Source organism: Balaenoptera musculus, chromosome 18 (genome assembly GCF_009873245.2).
Source record: "Balaenoptera musculus isolate JJ_BM4_2016_0621 chromosome 18, mBalMus1.pri.v3, whole genome shotgun sequence".
Classification (NCBI taxonomy): Eukaryota; Metazoa; Chordata; class Mammalia; order Artiodactyla; family Balaenopteridae; genus Balaenoptera; species Balaenoptera musculus.
In genome coordinates, this window is record NC_045802.1 from 37,787,132 (window position 1) to 37,812,574 (window position 25,443).

The window sequence follows — 25,443 nt, forward strand, 5'->3', positions numbered from 1 at the left end:
TACTTCAATCTGTAAAGCATTGGAAAATAGTTAATTTCTGTATTAAAATATAACTTTTTTTTTTTAAGTTATGTTTTATTCAGTGGACATACTGAGGACTTCAAGCTTTAGAGGCAGCATCTCAAGTAACTCTGAGAAAACTGCTCCAAGGAGGTGAAGGGGGAGCTAAGATATATAGGAGTTTAGCAACAAAGGACAGGTAGTAGGAATAAAAGATTACTGTTAATAAATGAAAACTAGATACCTCAAGTTAAGGAAGTTAGACCTTTTCTGTATATGGGAAGATGCAAGTATCTGGGCTCACTGAAATCATTCCTTTGATATGCACCTCAGGTATCTGGGGCCAGTATCCTATGTTTTCATGTCCTGAAGTTCCCTCAGGGCTCCCTCAGGACTAATTTTTGCCCCACAGTGCTGGGAGGCTCATCCCAGATCAGGTGAAAATTCTTATTGATATGCCACTCCAGGTGCTAATTTCTGGATTAGGCCCTGTTTATAATTAAAGCTTCTCTGGATCTTCTGTCTTACTAATCTATTATGATCCAGGAAATGTTTTTCCCTTTTGCTTCTTTCCATACCTATAATCACAGTATTACAATTATTCTATAAAAGTCATAAATGTGATCTAGTTCCACATGATGTTTAGCCATCATCAATTTTGTTAGAGTTCTGGTTACACATTGGGTGCCGAAAGAGACAACAATCTTATAAAATAAACAGGATATAAGTAATGCAGCTAGTGGCATTGACAATGTCATAATGTAGCAGGGAGACACAAATTATAAACAATTTGGAAACAAAGAACAAATCAAAACAATGATTAAGATAAGTACTTGTAATCCGGTTGCAATAAACCACCAAGTCCATAGGAGAGCAGCTGGAGAAGCCAACTCTAGCAGGATTAGGTAGAGAGAGAAAGATAAATGTTTCATCTTTGTTTACAAATGTATACTTTATCAACTTGTTGTAGGTCATAGCATAATAAGAAAGGTTTTTCTGGAAAACAAAGGTTAAACTAGTATATTTCCCCAAAAGCCATAAAGTTATAAACCATATTTATCAGTTTATTCAGTCCCATGTAATTCCTGTTGATCTGGATGAAGCCATCAGGTTTTCCACTAGAGTTTTGTCATTTGTTACCCAGTTCAGTGGTATTATCTAAAAGCTATCAGGAACCTATATTTGTTAAAAAAAACAAAAAACAAAAAGGCCTTTCATGAGTCTTCTTGAACATCTTCATTTTGTAAAAGCATCAGTGTAAAATAATGATTGTCTATAAAGGAGAAAACTTAAAAGAGCATGACTAAAGATTTCAGTACCATGTAATTAACAAGAAACTTGGATATTTCTGTGACAGGACATTTTAGAATAATAACTAGATAACATTATATCAGGCCATATCAGATGTTAAGAATTCCATATAAATTTTGGCATATATATATTAATGACATTTATCCATGCATTACAAACTGAGGTTCATCTCCAATCACTTGAAAATGTTTTTCAAGTAATTTAACATAACAAATAAATTAAATAGTTTAATATTCCTCTCTGAGATGTCTCAGGGTTCCTTAGAATCTTCCTAGAGTCAGCTGGAGGTTAAATGAACTTTAGCTAAATTTTGATGTTTGAGATCAAAATGTTTTAAAATACAACAGGATTATAGGTCTCTATGAAACAATACTTATTCATTTAACCAAAGACAAAAATAATTTTTTTTTTAAAATACAGATCCTTTAAGAGCACAGAAACTCACACAATCTATTATCAAAAAGGAGCACTCTAAGAAACTTTGTTCAAATTCCAGTCCTTTACTAGCTTGCTTAACAAGAAAATTCATTTTTTAATTAACTTCAATGTAAATTTAGTTAATCCTGATCATACATAAAACTTTTCTTTTTTCTCTCCTGTCCCTGCCGTCAGGATTCCTTTCCACATCTTTCATCATTTTCTATATCCATTTTAGTTCATCCCTTATTTTTCCATCGAAAAACAACCAGCTCTAAGACATAGTTTTTTTCTTTTCCCTCAGTAAAATGTAATTCCATTCCTGATACCTGTTTTTACTGAAAACACACATTTAACTTTCCTACTGTATACTGAAATGCTTTCTTTTTATTCCTATTAGCTTTAATTACATGTTTAAATTAGAGTCCTCAATTCTTAAAAACCTTAATTTCTAGTGAAAGCTAAGAAGTAAGCAATTACGAACTATCTTTTGCATTAGCATTCTATAGAGTGGTGAACATAAAAAACAGTGATAATTTCAAAAAAATGTTGTTTTCTTATAGAGAACATCTCAGGGTGGCACTGAACATATTCATTAATATTCCTAAATACCTTTAGTTTCTCTGTTTAGTAACTGATGTCTCAGTATCTTATTTTAATGGGAATGATCCAGCTATTCAACAAACTTCCATCACTTAAGTTAGCACAACTCTAGAATTTTGTTACCAAATATCTGGAGAGATCATTTTAAGTAGACACTTCTAAAATATAATTATTTTTAAAGAGTTTACCCAAAAGCTCTTATCTCATTTACATATACTTTAAGTCTCATGTTTTCCTTGCAACAGATATAGTAAGGTCTTGTTTGACTTCTATTAAACCTAGGTACAATACAGTATTATACATAATGTTGATGATTCTAAAGACATGTCTATATTAATTAGATAAACAAACTAACTTTAATACAAGGTATCTATGTAATATTGAATATTTTCCAGTTCATGTGAACCTGAAAGTCATTTTGGCCAGTTTCTTTTATATTTAATTTGTAAGCACTTACTTTTAAATTAAATTGAGCTCTTTATAAATTCAATTTTGATAATACTTTCCAGAGGTAGAGCTATCTCATATATACATAACGTGTACACAGACATATAATCAGGCAAAACTAGAGATCTCACGGTTTCACTTAAAAAAAAAAAGCTTAGTTATGAATCAGGTATTACAATATAAACTTACTAGTTTACAAAGAACAATTGGAATACATTAAAGTTGCTTGCTCAGATGAATAAGGCCTTACTATTTGTAAAGTTTGGCTGAGGGAGCATTCCCAGCAGTTTGAATTTTTAAACTGCCACTTTGTTGGTTTTGTTTCCTTGGTTTCAGGTTCTGCCTGATTGAGCTAATTAGACGCAGTCATTGGGGGCTGTATTTACATTTCTGGTTTGCAGAGGTTTGTAAGAGAAAGTTGCTCTTAGTTCCCCAAAGAAGGGTCTGTCACCTAAAGGATACTAAAGATTGATTGGCCCAACTATATACTATATCAGTGAGATTGCTAACTAAACTGAAATTTACAAGCTCTATATTCTAGAACTTTAGAGTTTAGTTTATCGTGCCTTCTAAAGCTTGTATAAGGCATTCAGCAAAGACATTTTTTCTGAGTTTATAAGTTAAACCCAGAGAAAAATCACTACTTTTATTTTTATTAGCCCTTGAATGTTAGTTCCCAGTTTTTACTTTTCTGAATCGCTCAGGTACCCCTACTGGTTTCCTTTAGTAATTTTAATATTTCCTCAGGGGCAGATCTATATGCTGTGTCTTATACCTTGCAGGGAAAGCATTTGCCAGTGAAACATGCCTATCCCACAATGTAATTAAACAAAAGAGATGTAAACATCTTATATAAAGCCCATTTAAATGTATCAATTTTATACACTTTCATCTCAATTCCGTCAACTTTTATATCTCTAACTTTAGCTTTATTAGGATCCAGTCAACAAGTTTTGATCTTACAGGACGAGTTCTAGAAGTTTTTGCCTTTTTTTTTTTTTATTTTTTTTATTCCCTATCTATTTTACCTATTTTTATAAAAAAAGACTCTGGGATCTCCAGAGTGGGGTTGAACCAAGGAACTCAAGCCCTTTGGCCTAACTGTTGCTGTTGGCCTAGCTAAATAATTGCTGGTCTATTATCTCAGTATAAAAAAATTATTTCAAATACATATATATGTATATATATGTGTATATATATATATATATATATATATATATATATAGTCAACTACAAATTGGCACTTGTCATTGGCACTTGCCATCTACTTCTACAAGGATTAAATCATGTGCTGCTGCAGCCGCTGACTTTCAACACACCCTGAAAGGAATTCAGGGTGGAGAGCAGAAATGAAGCACTCTGTGCTCTGGGAAAAACTGGCATAACAGGTCTTCAGATAGTTAGATATTTTCAGGAGCTGATTTTATGAGCCCAATCCTTGTATCTCCTCATATCTATAAAAGCACTAAAATTCGCCATAGTGATGTATGCTCCTCATGACTAGCAGTAACCTTCACAAGACTAGCAGAAACCTTCTGCAAAAAGTATGTGCTTGATTGCATAAACTCCCCTTTCACCAAAATCACATATATACTGACATTGTCTACTCCCCACCTCTTTAAAGCAGTTTCTCAGAGCTATCTGAGATTCTGTCTCCTGGGCTATATTCCTCATTTTGCCCCAAATAAAACTTAACTCACAACTCTCACATTGTGCATTTTTTTAAAGTCGACAGTTATGGCGACTGCAAATAAGGGACCCAGAGTGGACTTCTCTCCTTCGCCTGGACTATATGAGGAACTGTAGCCGTGATACCAGCAGAGGCCCCTTTTGCCCGTCCACCTCCTTGGAGAGTCCAGACAAATAGGGATAAGTCTCTCCTGGTTCTTGGATCTCCAGTGTTGGTTGATGATCCTGAGTTTTATTTGGCAGTATGTAGCAGGTACCTGCCCCACCAGTTGAAAGATACCAAGGAATACCCACCCAGTTGAAAGACACTGGGAGGGTGCTCAGCTGAAAGATACTGGGAATACCCACCCAGGTGAAAGATACTGGCGGGAGGTGCTGGTTGAAAGATTCCAGCGTTTGTTCAGTTGTAGGAGACTGAGTGGTCTGCACTGAGTGGTTAGTTAAGAGGCTGATCTGATTCTTTTCCTCATTTCAGCTACCTTAATAGAACTTGTCAGGATAAAAGTGAAGATATTACATGAGAGCTTTGTTCTGAAGAAAACAGAAAAGACTCCACCTGGTCAGTTATGGCTTCCTCAGGGGACTGAGAAATTTACGGGAGTGGTAGAGGCAGAGTCCTCATACTGTGCCGTAGTCCCATGGGGAAACCCACTCATTAATTAAAACACTTGCTTGTCCAGGGGTTGAGAATAAGAATTGGTAATTCAGTGAACCGAGCACCTGTGGTGGCCTTCGACCACCAAAGGGAGAAACCGAGACACGTTAGAGGGCTGAAATGACTCTAGCGTGATGCCTAGAGGAGTTAAGTTCACAAGCAGCACACTGGCCCACAACACAATCTCACTAGTAAATTTTATCCCTGACAAATTCAACTTTAAAATGGGAAATAGAGCCTCTCAAGCACAGAAACTAGGAGTATCAGAAAGCCAGCCTCTGACTAACACCTCAGCCAGGTTTATGTACATACAAAACTCATACTTGCAAGTACCTATTTAATTGGGGGAATTATATTAAAGGAGATCTCACCTAAAATGGCCAAAACTGGGGTTCTTTTGATATTCCAAAATTGTTATTTTTGCATGCATTATTAGAAAAAGCCAGGCATAAGATCAGACTGAATAGAATGCTTACTTTGGTATCTAGAAGCTTCTAAAAGGGGAAAGATAAACTCTGCAAAACTAACAAGAAATTCCTTGAGACTATATCAGAACTAAAAAAGGCTGCTAGCACTGACTCTGTTTCTCCCTCTGCTCCTCTCACATATCCTCTTCTATCTGAATTGCTTGGCCCAGATGCTATATTTTTTTTCCCTTACAACTCTTCCACCTCCTGCTGCTCCCTCTTCTCCAAAAAAAAAAAAAAAAAAAAAAAATCAGAAGTGATTATAGCTCCCTTTAAGGAGAAAGCTATTACAGGGAGAGATGAACTGTCCTCAGTGCTTATGTACACACTCTGGACCCGAGCAGAACTTAGAGCCTTGGCTAAGGAATTTCCCAGTCCAAGTCAGAACCCATTGGGATTTGCTAAGGAAGTTGAGTTAACCATCCTGACCTGTGAGCCTAGGTTTTCAGATCTATATCAATTAATAAAGCCGTTAGTTTCTGAAAGTAAAGCAAGAGAATGGATAAAGAAAGCAGGATAGTAACATCCCTTAATGGATTTTGAACCACAGGCTCACTCTGAATGCAAGGAATTAGCTCAGAAATTACTCAAACTTATCCCAGAACTTTTTCCAAAAAACCGTAGACTGGACAGAGGTCAACAGTGCAAGCAAAGATTCAGATGAATCAATTCTGGACTATTATGAAGGTTTGAAAAAACTTTTAAGCAGTATTCTGGCTTGATACCTGAATCATTCTCTAACCACCAAAATGATCCTTTGCTTAACTCCACCTTTTTAGAAGGCTTAGATGAGGATTTGACTACTCTAGTCAAAAGACACAATCTAGGTTGATCTGCGTTACGTACAAACACCCTTGTTACACAGGCTGACCAAATTTTCAAAACCATAAAAAAAAAAAAAGAAAAGGGGATATCTACAAAAATTATGAACCTTCAATTGCACCAATTAAGTACACAAGGCCAGTTGAAGGTTAACCAACCCCCATTTAATTCCCAACTGGTAGAGAAAGCTAACTTGAAGGGAAAAGAAAAAAAAAATCTCTTCAGAATTCTGACCCTGAGGGAACAAGTCCTACTAAGAGAAACTGATTTTCTCTCCCTGTGCCTTGAGATCAGAGCTCTCAGGATCACTTATGTTATCTAGATCATCACTAATTCCTGAGACTGATGGGGGAAAAAAAAAAGGACAGAAAAAATTCTTTTTAAATTTAACTTATTCCAACTGATATCTACAACTAGTGAGTTTTATATTGTGATATATGATTCATGACTAAGTTTAGAAAATGAAGCTATGAGATCTCTCATTGTTTCTGTCTATATGTTTATGTGTTTATGTGTACATTTTCTTCATTTTTACCTTTGGAGGGTATTATCAAAATTAATGTATAAGTGAGCTCTACTTAGTTGGACTAAAGGAAATTAAGCACTTACATAAATTCTCAAAAAAATTACAGAAGGTAACTGGCCAGAATTAATTTCAGGTTTATGTGAACTGGGAAATATTAAATATTAAATTAATACCTTGTATTAATGTTTGTTGTTCTAATTTATATAGACATCTTTAGAGTCATCAACTTTAAGTATAATACTTTTATTTCACATAGGTTTAATATAAGTTAAATAAAATCGTGTTATATCTGTACCAAATGCGTCAGCAAGGAAAGTAACTTGAAGTGAAGAAACTTTTAAGGAAAGAAAAAGTAAATGCGATAAGAGCTTTTAGATAAACTCTATTCAGAATAATTATGTTTAAGGAATGTCTGTCTAAAATAGTCTCTTCAGATTTGGTAACTTGAAATTGTGGTTGTGGTAAATTAAGTGATGCAAGATTATTGAATAACTAGGTCATTTCCAAATAAAACAAGATACTGAAACATTAATTACTGAACATGGCTTCCTTTTACAGAGAAAAAAATGGTTTAGAACTATTAATAAATATGTTTGGTGCCACACTGAGATATTTTCAGTAAGAAAGCATATTTTTCAAGAAATTGTTATTTGGACTTATGCTTACTAATCTACAGAGTGCTGATATGAAGAACAGTGCATTGTTGCTTAAGGAAAGTAACATGTGTGTTTTCAGTAAAGAAGGTATGAGGAATGGAATTGCATTTTTTAAGGGAAAAGGAAGTAGGTCTGACTTAGAGCTGGCTGTTTCTGGATACAAAAATAAAGTGATGGATACAGAAAGTGATGAAAGGTTTGTAGAAAGTGGACCCTGAGAAAAGAGTTTTGTGCTTGGTTAGGATTGACTAAGTTTAAAATAAATTTAATTGAGTAAATGAATTTTAAAAGTAAGCTGGTGCAAAACTTGAATTTGGCTTTTCTCTCTGTTAAGAGGACAAGTTTTCTTAAGATGCAGAACTGCCTTTGATAACAGATTTTAAGTTTCTTTACCTTTTAAGTGATCTGATCTGTATTTGCCTTTGAGATCTTTTATTGTTACTTTGGCTAAGTGAATAACTATTGTTTCACAGTGACCTATGATCCTATCTGACTGAATGTTCTAAACCCTTTTGATATTTTTGACAAAAATTCCTAAATCAAAATCTCATGAAGTCCTTTTGACATCTGGCTAACTTTGGGATGCTTCAAAGGACCCCTGAAACCTCTAAAAAGAGATATTAAACTAATTATGTTTGTGTGTTATGTTAAATCACATGGGAACTTTTGTCAAATGAGTAATCAATCTTCTTAGGTTATATTGTATGGTAAATTTTACTAATATAGATATTCTATAAATTATATGGAGTTCCTAAAATTCTGACATATCCTGGTAAAATGTTATTTGTCATAATTCTAGCCATTATCTTAACGTGTTGTATGATACAGCAGTAACCAACTTTCTTGTCAATTGCATTGTTATCAGATTTTAAACATGACTTCTTAAGTCTTTTGTCATTATAGACAGTTACGGTTTTATTCTGATGTCTTTGCAAAAACGCTTCCTCTTCAAGAAGATTTATAGAAAGGACTTTTGATTAAATACAAGTTTCTGACTTTCAGGCCATAATGCTGAACTGGGTAAGAAATTAAAGAATTCTAATGGGAAACCTGATGGCTTCATAAAACTGCTAAGAAAAAGGATTAGCTACATAGGACTGAGTGAACTGGTGAATATGGTTACAATTTTTATGGTTTCTATCTGAAAAATTACTGGTTTAAGTGTGTGTTTTCCAGGTATAAAGAAACCATACTGTATGATGACTTACTGTAATTTGGCAAATTATACCTTTGTAAGCAGAATTGAAACATTTATCTTTTCTATTTGCTCTCTCCAGAGATTGGAAACTCTTAGGTTCTGAACAGCTTTATCAGACAAATTAGGAAGTCTACCTCACTAACAGGTACAGAAATCTCAAGGTATTTTGGGAACCTTGAAAAGGGAGGAATTCACCTACATCTGTTAGGCAAAACCTGTGATAAGCCCTTGGTGTGACTTTCCTAGCCCTGAGAGGTATTTTAAAAGTTCAGTCTGAGACTCCTTACAAAAGTTTCTGCAAACAAAATGTCTATATGATCAACTATAATTATATAAATCATCAGGCCAAGTTTATTGAGACCAGACTTATTTTGCAAACAAATTATTCTTAATTTGGTTATATTTGGTAGAAACGAGTATAATTTTAGAGAGAAAAAGATTATGTTTCAATGAATGTTAAATCCCAGTTTTGCTAATGGAGGTCTGTATTTACTAAGACTCACTTCCTGGATAGTTCCTTGCAGTTACGTTATATTAATGTAAAGTTTAATTGAATCATTAAAAAAACACTCTAAGTTTGTTTCTGAAGCTTATCTCAGTAATCTATCGTTGGATGAAGATCAGGCGCACCATGACCTGCAACTAGGGGATTATGCATACTGGAAAAGACATAATTTAAAAGACTCACTACAACCCAGATGGAAAGGCCCTCACCAGGTACTCTTAACTAGTTCATGTGCAGCAAAACAAAAGGGAACTGACTCGTGGATTCATATTTCCCACTTAAAAAGGACCCCTACACTGGACTGGCCTATAGAGTGGATGACTGACCTCAAAATCACCTTAAAACAATGCTCAAACAGAGGAGAAACTACACACACTAGGAAGAGAAAAAGACAACATCAGGAGTAGACAGCTAGCCTAAGATCCTGGAGCTGACTCGTATGATCATTTACAGTGTTTCCCTGACTTCTTGGACCTTTGCATGTGAATCAAATGTTTTCCTATCATGAGCATTAGCCTATGCTAATTTAAAAAATCAATCCAATTGTTGAGTTTGTGGCCAATTACCTGTGTCTAGTACTTCTGGGTTACCTTGGTGGATTTCTCACCTCCAAGGCTCTGATTGGATAGCCCTTAGGAAATTTATTTTAGAAGAAAGAAAATTCAGTCGTGTTCAGGCTACTCTTGATATTACTAAGTGCGATCCTCTCACCTAGCCAATTAATAATACCTGCTTTGACCCTGGCCATAGATAAGAATTTTCTTTCGCCGTCATTCAAGCTCAATCAGAACAACAAGCTAAGTCTCAATCAAAAACTGTAACTTCCCATTTATTAGAAGGAAACATCCCACATTTATGGGGTGGGGTTATGTGGTTAACACCAGGCTATTAGCTTACTGAATTTTGAGGTCTCTATGATGGGAAAAGCAGTACTACAAAACCACATGGCCCTTGACATACTTACAGCATCTCAGGGAATCACTTGTGCCATAATTCAAACTGAATGCTGTGTTTTCATACCTGATAAATCCTCCAATATAACACGTTTAATGAACCATATGAACCATCAGATTTCTGCCTTAATTGACCCACTCCCTAGTCTTGACAACCTCTTCAAAAACTGCTTTGGCATGGGGAGCTTTTGGCTTAAGTATTTACTTATAATTCCATTAATGTTATTAGCTATATTATTTGTATTTGGTCTGTTTTACAAGATTCCTTGTATTACCAAATGTGTGACTGAGCTTCCAACAAAAATAATGATGACCAGGTGCCTTGAAGCAGTTAATCAAATATATAGTTCTGTACGTGACAAAAAGTGTAACTCTAGATATGGGAAGATGCAATAAGAGGAAATTTTTTTTCCTGGACCATAACAGACTAGTAAGACAAGTACTCCACAGAACTTTGACTACTGTTAATAAGACCTAGTCCAGTGATAGCACATTGAACGGCTTATTAGCAAAATCTTCATCAGACCAAGGAATGAGCCTTCCTAACACCATGGGATGAAATGCCTCCCAAATCATGGTTGAATTTATGGCCACGTGGGGGCCCTGTCAACTACAAATTGGCACTTGCCATTGGCACTGCCATCTACAAGGATTAAATCATGTGCTGCTGCAGCCACTGACTGTCCACACGCCCTGAAAGAAGTTCAGGGTGAAGAGCAGAAATGAAGCACTCTGTGTTCTGGGGAAAACTTGCAGAACAGATCAGATAGTTATATATTTCCAGGAGCTGATTTTATGAGCCCACTCTTGTATCTCCTCATATCTATAAAAGCACTAAAATTCTTCATAGTGATGTAGGCTCCTCCTGACTAGCAGTAAACTTCACAAGACTAGCAGAAACATTTTGCAAAAAAATATGTGGTTGATTGCATGTACTCCTTCACCAAAATCACATATATACTGAATTTTCCCCCCACCCCTTTGGAACAGTTTCTCAGAGTTATCTGAGATGCTGTCTCCCTGGCTATAGTCCTTATTTGCCCCAAATAAAACTTAACTCAAAACTCTCACGTTGTGCATTTTTAAGTCAATTTTTTTAGTTTATATATATATATATATATATATATATATATATATATATATATACATATATATATACATATATATGTGTATATATATATATTAAACTGGGATAAATAGATTGGACTCATTTGGCTTTTAATAATGAGGGCCAATAGGGGGTCCCTTTTGGCCCATTTAACTTTACATAGTGTGATATCAAAACCTTGTGTTTTAAGCACATAAATGTTCATTTTTTTATCCCATTTTAAATAACCATCTAAAGATTTCTTTATTTATTTGAGATGAGTCCTTTTTAAAATTTCTACCTCATTGGAAAAAATATCTAGACTTTCTTTACAGTTTTTTTTTCTGTTAACATTAATTATTCTAATGTTTTTATTAGTATCTGTAAGACCCATTGAAGGGAAGCAAAGACCACAAATAAATCTTCTCAAACCGGTTTTTCTTTTTTTTTTTTTAAACTAAAGAAGTTAGTAGGTTAGCCATGAGATATATTTATTTTTTCCATTTTTAATTTGATTTTTTGTTTTTTACTTATAAAAACAAAAAATAAAACAGCTGTTTATAAATAGAACACTCTAGAAATTTACCAATTTAGTTTTTCCAATTTAAAGAATCCATCATTTGGCCATTAATGATATTTGTTAATGGTGATTCAAACCAATAAGATACAAGAGATTTTCAACAAGACAATGGGGGAGGATGTCATGTAAATAAGATCCAGAGAGTTTACTCTCAAAAATAGTATAGCAGAGGTCAAGTTTTTTTAAAACACATACACACACACACACACACACACACACACACCCACACACACAAACACACACACAAGAAGGCCCTAAGAAGATCAGGTAGAACATTTACATCTCAAACACATAGAAAGAGAAATGCATGTTTCCCCTAGAAGGCCTTTGTTTAAAGTCAGAATTCTGAAAAAATATTTTTATCAGGCCAGTTTTTAAACTTGATTTAACTTAATTGTTTACACAATAAAAGAGCTCCCTTATTTTTAGGGCGAGATTTTCTTTAATTCCCATTTAAGTAAGTGCTTGTAAGTGTAATTTTGCATGTACATAAACCTGGCTGGGGTATTAGTTGGAGGCTGGCAATCCATCATTTTTCTTTTTTGTTTTGAAAGCTTTATTTTCCATTCTGAGGTTGGTTTGTCAAAATAAAAATTGCTAGTGATGATCGATCATGTGGTGAGCAATGTGCTGCTTGAGAGCTTACCTTCTCTAGGTTTTTTGCCCCATAATTGTTTCACGCCCCTTTTACATGTCTTTGGTTCTCCCAGTGAAGTATAATACTGTCACGGGTGCTCAGATCTCAGAATGGCCAGTTCTTCTTTGCTTCCCCAGTTGAGCAGATTGTTAATTAAAATGTGTAGGTTTCACTATATGGACAGCTGCATGGCATGAGGTCTTGCTCCACCACTCCTGCAAGTTTCTCAGTCAACTGAGAAAACCATTGCCAGCTTGTGAGGAGAGAGTCCCTTCTTCAGAGCCCAGAAGCTCTCATAAGATTTCAGTTTTATTTCAACAAACTCTATTAAGGTAGCCAATTCAAGGGAAAATGACAGGCCAGTCTTCCCCCTAATTACTCAGTCCAACCTTACTCAGTGTTTAACTGAGCAAAGTCTTCCCAGTCTTTAAACTGAAGCTAAAACACTCAGTGTCTAAACTGAGCAAAATCTTCCCAGTGTCTGTTACACTGAGGATAACCTAGGTAATTCTTCTTGAAACCAAATTTCAAGGATAACCCACTCCTCCAGAGTGGGGTTTAACACCACCGAATAAAACTTAGAATCATCAATCAATAATGGAAGGTTGGAGAACCAGAATTCACCCATAATTCATTTGGAATCTGCGAGGAGGTAGATGGGCACAAGAGGCCTCTGCTGGTACCAAGCCTCTGGATCCTTGTAGAGTTCAGGCAAAGGAGAAAAGTCTGCTCCAGCTCCCTCATTGGTAGTCATAACTGTAGACTAAAAATATATATACACAACCTAAAAGTTGAGACATGTTTTATTCAGCAGACATACTGAGGCCTTCAAGCCCAGGAGACAGCATCTCAAGTTACCCTGAGAAAACGCCTAGCTAAACAATTTATTTTTACTGTAGGTAGTATATCAGACACATTACTAAGATTTGGATAACTAAAATATACCTGATTAATAAGTCATGGAATTTATAATCTAATGCAAGAAATATATACAAAAGTAAATAAGTAAGCACAGGAATAAATGTGTAAATGATATCATACCCTGATGCTGAGAAGGAAACAGTGCAGAGATTTGAAAATGTAGCTAGGAGGGGATTATTTGGATGCGGTGGTCAGAAAAAGGTTTTCTGTAGAGAAGAAATTGAAACCAAAGGTTAGAAGACAAAATAAACCAATGATGTGAGATGTGAGGGAAAAGTTATCTCAAGTAGATAAAACAGTATGTATAAAGAACTAGAGGTAGAAAAGAGCATGCCACATAGGAAAATTAAGTGGAGTTTAACGGACCAAATCTTAGTAGGTAGGAGAAGAGAAAGAAAAGGCAAAGGAAATAGTCAGGCTTTACTGTGTAGAACTTTTTGTATACAGTAAAATAGTTTGCATTTTATTTGTTATTTACTGGGCATTTTTGAAGAGTCAGATACCTAAGAATAATATTGTTTAGTTTATTTAATAAAATGATTCCTTCTATTTTGTGAAAACTGACTAAGCAGAGCTAATACAGTAAGCTGAAGATGCAAGGTAAACAGAAGATAATAAAAGAACTCATGTGATGAGAAAGGAGAAGGAAAATGAAGAAATAGCCATCCCCTTTTAAGAAATAATGGATGTAGAATTGGAAGATAAGGGAGAGATCACAGTTAATAATGAGGGTTATTTCCTAAGCAAGAGGCAGCATGGAGATTCCATTCAGTGTTTCCAGAAAAAAAATATTTAGGAAAAGCATTCTATTTGGAATTTACTGGGTTTGGATTGTCTCTGATAAAGATATCATTAAAAAGTTAAAAAGTTAGGTACTTAGAGGAGAGGGTTGTGGGTCATCAGCATATTGTATTTAATTTAAAATATTTGAATGACATGGAAATGATACCTGAAAAATAGAAGGGAAAGAGAGAGAACAAGGATAAGTTTTGATAAAGGAGAAAGAATAAGTGAAGGACTTTGAGAAGGAGAGCTTTGAAATGTAGGTGGAAAAGCCAAAGTGTGGTGTAACTGAAGTCAAGAATAGAGGGTATCTTCAGAAAAATGAATGGCACCACTTCAACAGTTATATCAGAGGTTAAAGAAGGTAAGTGCATGAAAGTTGCATTGAACTTGACAATATGGGAATGATTGGTGCTCAAATAAATAAGAATTACTGTAGCAGTGTGGAGTAGAAAGTACACTATTACCACTCAAACAATAAATTAGAAATGAGGAACTGGATATGCTCACAGACGTCTTTTCAAAACTGTGACTACAAATATTATCAGAGAAATTAGTTAAAAGCTGAAAGAGAATGAGAGGTCAGTAGGGTTATTTTTAAGGATTAAAGATGTTACAGGATCAATAAATTACATAGGTAGAGTATCAAAGAGAGGTGGTAACTGAAGGAGTAAAATCTTTGAGGTCCAGGTTTTACCTGAGGAACTGCTTTTTAGTAAGAAGACAGGGAATTCACAGGAGGATGTTACAGGAGGGTAGAGGATAAGATATATGCAGTTGCAGGTATGTTTGGAGATTTGGCAATCACAATTTAAGAGAGTACATACCTGATAGTTTCTATTTTATTAAAAAGGCATGAGCAACAGTTAATCTACTAAACTTTATAAAAGGAAGAAATGGCAATTTTGAAAAGAGAGGAAAAGGTTGAAGCTGTCATTTTGTCAAGTGGGAAAGTAAGCATTATAGAGAAAAGGGTTATGTTTCCTGAGCAGGACTGAAGGGATATTTGAGGTTTGAATCTATTTCAAGTACAGCCAGTTGTGACATTGAGAGCGTTTTTCAACAATGTTCAATTGTATGTGTCCAGGCACCAAACAGTTAAGTTAAACCAGGGGTATAGTGTAGCCAGGTGAATATGTTAGAAGAAGAGAGTTATTTATATATTTTAACAAAGTAATTGCAATAATGAATAATAGGTTATTAGATTGTCGAGAAAGAATAGAAAGTAGGAAGAGGCTGAAAGTGGTTAGAAACTTGTAGACTCAATGGATACACATGATACAGTTAAATAATTGTTGCACACAGGTCCTTGAACAGATGCAGTTTCAGAGCAGTAAGTTTTGATAAGAAAGGAAAATGTTAGAGATTCCAGAGATGGCAAAGTTTTGGTGAAAATAAGTTTCATTATGGTCATAGAAATAGATGGCTATGAGGGAGTAAAGAAAAAGGTCATTGGTAATGAGGAAGCCAGGAAAGTGAAATGTCAGGGTTTTAGATGGATCACCTGCATGAATACTCAAGGGATAATGAGGAGAAGGCATTGAGTTGGATAGAAATGTGAACTAAAAGCTAATTTTAATAATCAGAGCAGTATTCAATAAGCTGGAGATGATGGTGGCCACAAGTAGACTTGAGCAGTTCATTAGGATATTGAAATATATAAATGAGCAGTGATTTGAGGGAGGGAGGTAACATATTTATATGCTATAAGCAGCTATGCGTAACAGAGAAAACACCAATAGCAGAGTCTACTTTCTTAACTAGAAATAATTTTAATATGAAAATAAGTACTATTCAAATTTTTTATGTGTAAATACAGTGCTAACTGCTTTAGTGTGTTATTTAATTTAATCATCACAAGAGGTTTAATCATTGTAACATCCCAAATAGTTAAAGTTAACTATTATTATCATATGTTGTGAATGAGGACACTGAGTGGATATTGGTGATGTCAAGTAAGTTTCTCTCAACATTATTAAATTGATAGGTATAGTGCAAGAATTTGAATAAGATTTTACTTGACATCTGCATCACGATTTTACCTCAAACAAAAGGCATGTGAACTGCTGAAAAGTAATTTAGTGATGTATACTGGACACTGTCTCAACTTTGTCAAAACATTGTTGAGTCAGAAGTATTAATGATTTGGCAGTCCCCTTGCATCATTGTACATGAGTTGATTTGTACATGGCCAATATGTGTTGATTTCTATATACTCAAGAAGGGAATGCAGTTTTCAGGGTTGTAGAAGTTGTAAGTTTTCATGAAGGTGATAGGTGATCATGGTGTTTGTTCTTAAGGGCAATGTCTAAGACCTTTCAGATAGAGAGGTAATCACCTCATTTCAAATTTAAATGTGGTGGAACTCTGGTAAAGAAGAGAACTGTGGGAATCTAATGCCATTTGTTTTACCTTGAAGGTTGTACAGTCTGGGAAGCAGTGGAGAAGAGCAGCATGGTCAGGATAGCATTCTCACAGAAGGCCTCTGTAGGAGTGGATTTGAAGATGGCAGACAGGAGGGTAAAGAATAATGTACATGATGGTTTGTCACCCGAAGCACTATTGATATTTTAAAATGGAAAATCCTTTGCTGTGGGAGACTATCCTGTGCATTGTAAAATGGTGAGCAGAATTTCTGGCCAGCATCTGTTAGATGCGTGTAGCACCCTTCTCACTTCCCAAATTCAACAACCAAAATGTCTACAAACATTGCCAGATGTCTCTGAGGGAACAAAATAATCCCCGGTTAAAAATTCCTCACATAGATAATCACTAAAGAAATGCTTGGGGGCACGTATAGAACATAGAGATGACAATAAAACACCACAAATAGTTTGAAGATAGTGGATCATAGTACATGGAGAAAACAGAATCCATGAAGTTTAGGTATTTTAATTATCTTATAGTACTGATTTGTTTGAAGTGGACGATATTTGGGCTACATGCTACATTCTACCTGATAATATTTAGTTTATCACAACAGTGGTAGGGAAATGTTTAGCTTCAGGAAACCTATTCATATCCCAGAACCAGTCATTCTAAAATGGATGGAACTCCCTTTCTTTATGAATGGAGGACACTCTAGAAATCATGTATTTTTCAAATCAAAGAGTAACAAGTTCCGAGAAACAACAATAGCAAATATTCCCCTGTGATTTGAATTCAAAAAAGATTAAAATAACCTGAACTGAAGAAAAGTAGAAATAATAGTAATATCTAATATAATAGATATAATAGCATATATATAATATAATAATAATAATACAATAATATAATTGAAAAACTATATAGCACTTAATATGTGCAGACTTTTTTTTTAATTGAAGTATAATTGACCTACAACACTATGTTAGTTTCAGGTGCAAAACATAGTGATATGATACTTCTATACATTACAAAATGATCACCATGATAAATCCAGACAGATTCTATCACCATAGAAGTTCTTACAATATTATTGACTATATTCCCCATGTTGTACATTTTATTCCCATGACTCATATATTTTGTAACTGGAAGTCTGTACCTCATAATTTCCTGCACCTATTTCACTCATCCCCCACCCCTCTCCCCTCTGGCAACCACTTGTTTGTTCTCTTTATCTATGAGTCTGTTTCTGTTTTGTTATGTTTGTTCATTTTTTAAAAATATTCCAAATGTAAGTGAAAACATAGGATAAGGTCTTTTTCTGTCTGACTTATAGCATAACCCTCTAGGTCCATGCATTGTTGCTAATAGAAATATTTCATTATTTTAGGACTGAATAATATCCCATTGTGTGTGTGTGTATATATATATATATATATATATATATATATATATGTGTGTGTGTGTGTGTGTGTGTGTGTGTGTGAGTGTGTGTGTGTGTATATATATATATATATATATATATATATATACACCACCTTTTCCATACTGTTTTCCATAGTGGGTATAGCAATTTACATTCTCACTAAGTGTACATGAGTTTTCCCTTATCTCAGCATCCTTGACAAGACTTGTTATTTGTGGTCTTTTCAGTAGTAGCTATCCTGACAGCAGGTGTGAGGTGATACCTCAGTGTGGTTTTGATTTGCATTTCCCTGATGATTAGTGATTTTGAGCATCTTTTCATGTGTGTGTTGGCCATCCGTACATCTTCTATAGAAAAATGTCCATTCGGTTCCTCTGCTCATTTTTTAATCCGGTTGTATGTTTTTCTAATGTTGAGTTGTGTGGGTTTTTTATATATTTTGGATATTAACCCCTTATCAGATATATTGTTTGCAAATATCTTACCCCATGTAGTAGGAAACCTTTTTGTTTGTTGACAGTTTCATTGGCTGTGCAAAAGCTACGATTGAAATCAAAGAGTGTACTGCCTATGATTTCTTCTAAGGAGTTTTATGGATTCAGGTCTTATATTTAAGTCTTTAAACCATTTTGAGTTTATTCTTGTGTTTGGTGTGAGAAAGTAGTCCAGTTTGATTCTTTTCCATGTAGCTGTCTAGTTTTCCCAACACCATATATTGAAGAATCTGTCTTTTCCCCATTGCATATTCTTGCCTCCTTTGTCATAGATTAATTGACCTTATACTTGTGGGTTTATTTTTGGGCCCTCTATTCTGTTCTGTTGATGTATCTGTCTGTTTCTGTGCCAGCACTATAGAGTTTTGATTATTGTAGTTTATAGTACAGTTTGAAATCAGGGAGCATGATTCTTCCAGCTCCATTCTTCTTTCTCAAGATTGTTTTGTCTACTCAGGGTCTTTCATGTTGCCATACAAATTTTAGAATTATTTGTTCTAGCTATGTGAAAAATGTTATTGGTATTTTGATAGGGATTACATAGAATCTGTAGATTATCTTGAGTAGTATGGTCATTTTTAACAATATTGATTCTTCCAGTCCATGAGCATAGTGTATCTTTCCATTTGTTTGTGTCCTTTTCAATTTATTTCATCAATACTCTATATTATTTTGAGTACAGGTCTTTTCTTTCCTCAATTAGATTTATTCCTAGGTATTTTATTCTTTTTGATGCAATTGTAAATCATATTGTTTTCTTAATTTCTCTTTCTGAGACTTAATTGTTAGTGTGTGGAAATGCAACAAATTCCTGAGTATTGATTTTGTATCCTACAAATTTATTGAATTTTTTTATTAGTTATAATAGTTTTTTGGTGGCATTTTTATAATTTTCTATACATGGTATTATATCATTTGCAAACAGTGACAGTTTTACTTCTACCTTTCCAGTTGAAATTCCTCTTATTTCTTTTTCTTTTCTGATCATTGTGACTGGGACTACCAATATTATATTGAATAAAATTTGTGAGCATGGGCATTCTTGTCTTGTTCCTGATCTTAGAGGAATTACTTCCAACTTTTCACTGTTAAGTATGATGTTAGCTGTGGGTTTGTCATATATGGCCTTTATTATGTTGAGGAATGTTCCCTCTATACCCACTTTGTTGAAAGTTTTTTTTTTTTTTATCATAAATTGATGTTGAATGTTTTCAAAATGTTTTCCTTCCTCTATTGAGATACTCATATGATTTTTAGTCTTAGGTTTGTTAATATGGTGTATCACATCGGTTGACTGATTTCTGGACATTGAACCACATTTGCATCCCTAAGATAAATCCCACTTGATCATGGTGTAGGATTCTTTTAATGTATTATTGAAGTTGGTTTGCTAATATTTTGTTGAGAATTTTTGCATCTATCTTCATCAGTGATATTTGCCTGTAATTTTCTTTTTTGTGGTGTCTTTGTCTGGTTTTAGTATCAGGATGATGCTGGCCTTGTAGATGAGTTTGGATGTATTTCTTCCCCTTGAATTTTCTGTAATTATTTAAGAAAGATAGGTGTTAACTTCTTCAAATGTTTAGTAAAATTCACCTGTGAAGCTGTCTGTTCCTGGACTTGTGTTTGTTGAGAGTTTTTTTTTTTTTTAATTATTGATTAAATTTCATTACTGTGAATTGGTTGGCTCATGCTTTCTATTTCTTCCTGATTAGTCTTAGTAAATTGTTCATTTCTAGGAATTTATCCATTTTTTTCTGGTTTGTCCATTTTATTAGCATGTAATTGTTCATAGTAATCTCATTTAATATTTTGTACTACTCTGGTGTCAGTTGTAACTTCTCTTTCATTTCTGATTTTATTGATTTGGGCCCTCTGTATTTTCTCTTGATTAGTCTGTCTAAAGGTTCATCAATTTTGTTTATCTTTCAAATCACCAGATTTTAGTTTCATTGATCTTTTCCATTTTTTTCTTAGTTTCTATTTCATTTATTTCTGCTCAGATTTTTGTTCTTCTACTAACTTTGGGTTTTTTCTTCTTTTTCTATTTACCATAGGTGTTAGGTTAGGTCGTTTATTTGTGATTTTTCTTATTTCCTGAGGTAGGCTTATATTGATATAAACTTCCCTCTTAGAAATGCTTTTCGCTGTTTCCCAGTTGTGTTTCCATTTTCACTTGTCTCCAGGTATTTTTTTCTTTTATTTCTTCAATTTCCTCATTGACTTCTTCAGTAACTCATTGGTTGTTTGGTAGCATATTATTTAGCTTCCATGTATTTGTGATTTTTGCAGTTTTTTCCTTGTATTTGATTTCTAGTCTCATACCATTGTCGTTGGAAAAGATGCTTGATGTGATTTCAATCTTCTCACATTTACTGAGACTTGTTTTGTGGCCTAGTATGTGATCTATCCTGGAGAATGTTCCATGTGCACTTGAAAAGAATGTGTATTCTGCTGATTTTGGATAGAAAGTTATATATATATATATATATATACTGCACTTGTTCCAATGTGCCATTTAAGGCTAATGGTTTTTTATTGATTTTCTGTCTGAATAATATTTCCTTTGAGGTAAGTGGGGTGTTAAAGTTCCCTAATGTGATTATATTACTCTCAATATCTCTTTTTATGTCTCTAAATAATTGCTTTATATATTTAGGTGCTCCTATGTTAGGTTCATGTAGTTTTATGAATGTTATATCCTCTTCCTGGATTGACTCCTTTATCATTATATAATGCCTTTTGTCTTTTGTTATAGTCTTTGCTTATAGTCTATTTTGTCTGATATAAGTATTTCCACCCCAGCATTCTTTTCATTTCCATTTACTTAGAATATATTTTTCCATCCCCTCACTTTCAGTCTGTGTGTGTCTCGGTCTTAAACAAGTCTTTTGTAAGCAACATATATGGCTCTTATTTTTCATTCATTCATCAACCATATGTATTTTCTTGGAGAGTTTAGTTCATTTACATTTAAGGTAATTGTTGCTAGTTATGTGCATATTGCCATTTTGTTAACTGTTTTCTCATTTTTTTCTGTAGTTCTTTTTGTTAACTCCTTTTTCTTTTGCTCTCTTCCTTTGTGATTTGAAACTATCTTTAGTGTTATGCTTGGATTCTTTTTTCTTTGTGTGTGTGTCTTTATTATAAATGATTATTCTACATTGGTTATCTCTTAAGATTGATCATATTCTAACAACCCTGAATTTCTACTTCCCCCACTACATTTAATATTTTTGACATTATATTTTGCATCTTTTTCTTTTGTGTATCACTTAACTACTTATTGTGGATATAGATAATTTTACTACTTTGTCTTTTAACCATCCTAATAGTGAATGGTCTACTACTTTTACCATATGTTTGCCTTTACCAGTGAGACTTTCTTTTAATGTTCATATTTCTAGTTGTGATATATTTTTTGCTTAGAGAAGTCCCTTTAACATTTCTTGTACAGCTGGTTTAGTGGTGCTGAACTCTCTTGGCTTTTTTGTAAGCCTCTTGATCTCTCCTTCAAATTTAAATTATAGCCTTACTCTATAACAAAATTATAGAGTATTTTTGTTTGTAGATTTTATTCTTTAATCACTTTGAATATATTATGACTCTCCCTTCAGGCTCCTGTAAAGTCAGCTGAGCGTCCCATGGGAATTCCCTTATATATAAGCAGCTGTATTTCCCTTGCTTCTTTTAAGATTCTCTCTTTAAATTTAATTTTTGCCATTTTTAACTACAGTGTGTCTTGGTATGGTTCTCTTAGGATTCATCTTATTTGGGACTCTCTGTGATTCCTGGACCTGGATGTCTGTTTCTCTTCCCAGGTTAAGGAAGTTTTCAGCTATTATTTATTCAAATAAGTTTCTGCCCCTTTCTCTCTCTCTTCTTCTGGAACCCCTATAATAGGAATATTAGTGTGCTTGAGGTTGCCCTAGAGATCTATTAAACTGTCTTCATTTTTAAAATTATTTTTTTATTTTTTTCTGTTCAGCTTGGGTAATTTCCATTACTATGTCTTCCAGTTTGCTGATTCATTCCTTTGTATTATCTAATCTACTGTTGATTCCATCTAGTGTAAGTTTATCTATGTTACTGTATTCTTCAGCTCTGCTTTTTTTCTTCCTTTTGTGTTCTAACCCTTTCTTAATCTTCTCACTGTGTTCATCCATTCTTCTTTCGAGTTTGTTGTGCATCTTTATGATCATTACCTTGAACTCTTTATCAAGTAGATTGCTTATCTGCACTTCGTTTATTTCTTCTCCTGTGGTTTTAACTTGTTCCTTCATTTGGAACATATTCATTTGTTGATTCTTGTGCCTAATCATTGGGTTTGATTCTATGTATTATTTAGGTTTGTTACCTTTCCTCATCTTGGAAAAGTAGCCTTATGTAGAAGACTTCTTATCTGTTCTGGTGGCACACTTCCTTCTGGTTACCACAGCTGTATGTTCTAAGGGTTCCCCATGTATGGGTCCTTATGTGGGGGTGGTTCTGAGTACTGTTGGTAAACTGATAGTCATGGCTAGCCCCATGGCCTGTCTGGTTGCCTGGCCCTCCTTGTTACAGAGGCTGCTGACCTGCTGGTGGGTGGGGCCAGTTCCTGTTGCATCTGGCAGCAGGGCCTGTGGGTCCCCAGCAGGTGCTAGCCTGATGGTGGGCATAGTAAGATCCCTTGTGGCCTCTGTGAGGCATTTTTCTAGGTGCTTTATGTATGATAATGCATCATTTTCAATGACACTCTAAAATAGGCACTGTTACTGAGTTATTTTTCAGACAAGAAATTTGAGGCACAGAAAGTGTGTTGGAAATATCCAGACCATAGAACTAATAAGTGGTAGCACTGGAATTAGAACAGAGGAGGTCTGGTTAGGAGACGCATTCTCAACAATTGACAAACCATGGTGCTTCTCAAGACAGAAATACAGGAGGCTGAGTGTAGTGCTTTGGGGATACACTGACAGACAAGGATTCAAAACAGGACAAAAATAGAGACAGATACAGAGGAAGAGAAAGAGGAGAAAGAAGAAGGTACAGAAAGATAATGGGATTTTTTAAAGTACAGTAACAAGAGACAAAAGAGAAAAGGAATAATAAATCAAAGTGTGAAATTAAAATTTTGTATAAACCTTCAATCACACAATTAAAAAGAGGAACAATTAGTAACAGTTACAAGAGAATATACTGAGCAGTAAATATAAAGGGGTTAAAGGCTTAAGATATCATCACAATATATCTGCCAATTAATATGCAGATTATCTTAATAAGACACATATTTATTTGTTCCTCTGATGAAATAGTGGTTAAAATTATATTTAATTCTTGTGTCTTAATTGAACTTCATAGACAATTGAAGATTTATGAAAAAAATGCATGTGATATTTTAGTCACAATGACTTATTTTGCTCTAAAGTTCAATATTAAGAATTCTGTATAAAATATTCAATTTATTGATGATTTCCTCAATAATCTCAGGAAAGAATTAATTGCTCCAGAGGGTCAAAAGAGATGCATGGTACTTTGGTTAATATTGTAAAAAACATAGTCTATAAGCATCAATATTTTTTCTATCATTGGAGATATTGACCCATTTTTTCTTATATTTGTGGAAAGAAAAATTTACTACTCTTTATTTTAAACATAACATCTGAGCCATTAAAGTTATGAGAAATAAATATTAATTTTCTCAAAAAATAAATCTGAGAATATGAATGAAAATCAGTGTCACAGTTTCTAGATTTGCTGTTTTACTAGCATCAGTACTAACTGATATAAAATGGCCCAGAGAATTTGTTTCAAGATTGCAAATATTAGAAAAAAAATTCTATATCTCATTTACTCAGTGAACAGTCTATAAATTGGACATTCACAGAGGCACAAGATCATTGACTACCCTTTCAGAATTCAATTTTATGCTTCCTAAATTAGATCTAGAGCTAGGTTATTTTGGGATAGCAGGCTGGGGATAATATACAAATTTGTAAAATAATGTTTAGCCCATTTTCAGCTAAATCACACTCAATTCAATAACAAACCCTGAAAACAAATGAGTCAATAAAAAGGAGGTGCAAAAAATTCCTTTGTGGATATTGCTATTATGTTTTCAAAAGATTTTACACAATGAAGTTAAAGATAATTGTAATTGATCAAACTTTGCCTCTAGAACTTTTCATTCAAAAGAGAATCAGTGGAATTATGTGTGTGTGTGTGTGTGTGTTTCAATTTAATCAATTGTATTTTGTTTTAAATTTTTATTCTGTGTTTATGTGTGGTTTAGCTTAATTTTCCCTATGACTGGAAGTGTATAAAGTTTAACAGTTAAAAGCTGTGCTTTAAGGAAGGCTGCTTATTCTGAAGATAATATTTCCTTCAATGACCTATAGGCACAGATATGATCATCTTATTATGCACCCTTTGTGTTCTAACAAAGAAAAAGAAAACATGATTGTTTTATGTTTGAATTCATGTAGAAAATCACACAAACAGGCATTACTCATTCACAATGATCATTTTCTTGTTTTGGAATAATGTTGTTTCATTTTATATTTTATTGGAGAGTAGTTGATTTAAAATGTTTTGTTAGGTTCAGGTGTACAGCAAAGTGAATCAGTTACACACATACACATATCCACTCTTTTTTAGATTCTTTTTCCATATATGTCATTACAGAGTATTGAGTAGAGTTTCTATTTTATGTATAGTAAGGTATATATGTCAATCCCAATCTCTCAATTTATTCCTCCTGCTATTTTCCCACAGTAACCATAAGTTTGTTTCTACATCTGTGACTCTATTTCTCTTTGGAAATAAGTTCATTTGTACCTTTTTTTTTTTTAGGTTCCACATATAAGTGATTTCACATGATATTTGTCTTTCTCTGACTTGCTTCACTTAGCATGACAATC